Raw genomic sequence first — 3,737 nt, 5'->3', positions numbered from 1 at the left:
AAGAGGTTGCATTTTCATATTTTAGTAGTAATCTGCAAAATCACATGGATCTAATAGGAAACCATTAAATTTATTTTTTATTTTTTGAGGTACCAGGGATTGAACTTAGGACCCTGCACTTACCAGGCAGGTGCTTATTCTACTGAGCTATCTCCTCAGCCTAAAACCATTAAGATTTAAGTGGTCAAATTAAGTCAATGAAAACATACTCAAAATCTTAAAGTACAGAGTAATTTATACATTTATCTAACACCTAATTCTGTCTGGTCATTTTGAGTTACTAGTCTAAACATGTACAGTTCATTATTCTCAATTTCAAATCATTCGAACACTTTCTTGTTTTAAAGAGAATAAAATAATAAAAAATATTAGAAATGATACAGAGTTTCAAAAAACAAGATAGAAATTCAGTAATGGTTCCCCCATTGCACATTATTGTCTTCAAATTTTCAATTTATAATTAAACTAAATAGAACTATTGGAAATTATAGTTTTGTGTCATTTTTTAATTAAACTAGACATTGTAATTGATGGGCACTTTTTTTCTTTTTCAGAACCGGGGATTGAACTCGGGCTATTGCGCTTGCCAGGGAAGTGCTTACTCCACTGAGCCATCTTCCCAGTCCCGCACTTTCAATTTATTTGTGTGAGGTATTTATTAATGTCTGTTTCATACATTGGAGTACAATTTCCATGAAGCCAGAGACGGTATTTATACTGTATGCTTAGTACACTATAGCATCCCACTAATACGTATTGGATGAATGAAATTCTATTGCCTCCAGTGACCGTTTTAATTGATGTAGGTAAGGTAAGTGCTTAAAATTCATTCGGTATAGGATGGCTTTAAGTAAGTGTGTCTATCTTTACTGCACTAGTTCTGGAATCATTCTAAATCAGGCACTGGAAAACTATGAACTTTACTCAAATCTGGTTTACTGCTTGTTTCAGTGAGGCCTGGAAATTAAACGTGCACTTGTTGATTTTAGTGTTTCAAAGCAAACCTAAGTCTCATAGTTTATGCTGTGTCAAAATCATTAAAAAGTCCACATTTCAATAAATAGTTTTATTGAAATGTAGCTATGTTTACTTATTTCCATGCTATCTATGGCTGGCTTTGCTCTAAATAGCAGAGTTGCATAGTTGCAGCAGGTCACAAAGCCTAAGCCCAGGATATTGGTCATTTGTTCCTTTATAGGATGTTTGCCAACATCAGTTCTCTCTCTCTCTCTCTCTCTCTCTCTCTCTCTCTCTCTCTCTCTGCCAAGTTGATATATATATATCAGCATCTATATACAATATGTAGATATTTATGTCAACTTGGCTTTTCTCTTGATCCAGGTAAATAACCACACACATACCTTAATCTTCTATTTAACTATAAATTGTCTTTGTATTACTTACCATCAATTATGATTCATGATTATAAGATCATAAATTACACAGTTTTAGACCAATTCTCCATACAAGAAAAAGACTATACATTGCTTAATTTCAAATTTAGTGGTTCTCATTTCAAAGCTTTCTTACCTTGTTCCCAAGTGCTCTCATTTTTCCTACCCTTAAAACTGACATAAATGTGTGTCACTAACAGTTTTCTTAAGGGAGTGGCACTTAAATCTAAATTATAAACTCAAAATTTTAGAGGTATAATTATTCTGTTAATAGGTTGTGCTACTAATCTATTAATATTTTCAGGGGTGTTCATTTTTTTACTCTCTTATATGTTTCTTCTCTTCTCTCTTTAATTCTGTAGCTGTCACAATTATGAAGAAGAAAAAAGCTATAAATAATGATAAAAATAATAATGATGATAATAATAACCCTTTGTATTTTTATAGTATATTATATTCTTTTAATTTTTTTCAAAAGTTTCACATGCATCATAAAAACCTACCCAACTTGCTGTATTTATTGATTGATTGATTTTCAAACCGAGGACTTTACACATCCTAAGTGTGTGCTCTACCACTGAGGTACACCCCAAGCCCTGAACATATTGCAAGAGTTTGTTTCTTGGAGTTAGTATGAAGGGAACTAGCACAAGGGACAAAGCAAGTTAGACTATTACTGCTGTTTTGTATCCTAATATCAAGAAGTATTGATATGAACTGAAAGATGCAAAGTAAAAGGCTATTACTTGGTTTTAATACGTGAGAGCAATAACACAGATTATTGGAATTCAAATTTTATGGAGGAATTCATCACATAACATGACTATTTTTCCATTTCTGTCTTTCATAATAGATTCATGAGAGGGGCAGGCCAAATAGCTCAGTGGATTAGAGCACCTGCTTAGGCAGATGCAGGGGCAGGGAGTTCAATCCCCTGACCTGCCGTGCTGGCCCCACCCCCAGGGCGTGCTGAGAAGTAGATTGAGACTGGGCATGGTGGCAAGAGCCTGTAATCCCAGCACTTGGGAGGCTGCAATCAAGAGGATCACTACGAGTCTGATCTATGCAGTGAGAACCTGTGCACCCTGTACACCCTGTCTTAAATTAAAAAAAAAAAAAAAAAAAAAAAAAAGAAAAGAAAAGAAAAAAAAAAGTAGATCCATGAACTATGGCAAAATTCATCATGGTATGTCTTGGTAAGTGGAGCTTTATACAATTTCTCATTCAGTAAATATCTTTGATAACCACCCCCACCATTTTGTTCTCCCTAACTTACAGTTTAAAATAATTGAGTAGAGACTGCGTGTGGTGGTGCGTGCCTGCAATCCCAGTGTTTAGGAGGCTGAAAACAGGAGGATCACTATGAGTCTGATCTAGTAGTGAGACCCTGTAGACCCTGTAGTCTATATTTTTTTTTTTTTTTTTAAAGGATTGAGGCCAGGAGATAGCTCAGTAGAATAAGTGCTTGCCTGGCAAGTGCAAGATCTTGAGTTTAATCCCCAGTACCACAAGACAAAAAAAAAAAAAAAAAAAAAAAAAAAAAAAAAAAAAGATTGAATTATCTATTTCTCTTAGAGCAATCTAGAGCTGCTAAGATGTGGGCATCCTCAGTGTGCAGCTGTCTTCCTAGGTCCGCATAGCCAGTCCCAGTGTGGACATCGTCCAAGCTGAGACAGCCCGGGGCTGGCAGGCACCCGATGCACACGCACACTTTCAATGAGAAGGCCTCAGATTAGCATACGTATCACCTCTGCAGTCATCTTGTCACTCAGACTCTAGGCACGTAGCCTTGCTAGTGCCAGGGTGGACTGAGTGCAGCTTTGAAGGTCATTGGCTAGCTTAAGCCAGCCCCAGTGTCAAAAGAGAAGAGCAAGGACGTACGTAGATAAGCAAGAGTTTTCTTTACAGAAGGAATACTGCTAGCTTTATTTATGTATCTACCTACCTATCTTGACCAAGCAAGATAAAGAGACATGAACATAAACCTTTCTTCCTTTTACTAAAAAGAAAAGGCGTAGATATAAATACGCTCAGAGAAACTTGTTATTCTGATATCAGTGTCTGTACAATCTTGCCCTCAAGCCATTGACTACCCCGAAGCACTCTTCTTATAATCTATTTTGAGATCATTTCTCATTTCTTACCTTGAAGCATTTCTCATGAAACTGATAGGAACAGTTTCCCAAACTAGAGTGTATCCATGTTATTAGGCCATGACTTCAATCTACAGATATTCAAGAGGAAATATGTAGATTCTAACTTATTCAATAAAAAAAGAAATCTGTGAAACCAAAATATTAAAAATATAAATATTAAAGTATTCCTCCTGGGGCTGGGGAGATG

The sequence above is a fragment of the Octodon degus genome, unplaced genomic scaffold, assembly GCF_000260255.1.
Source record: "Octodon degus isolate 3935 unplaced genomic scaffold, OctDeg1.0 scaffold00109, whole genome shotgun sequence".
In the NCBI taxonomy this organism is placed as follows: Eukaryota; Metazoa; Chordata; class Mammalia; order Rodentia; family Octodontidae; genus Octodon; species Octodon degus.
Note: the sequence above shows the minus strand (reverse complement) of the source record.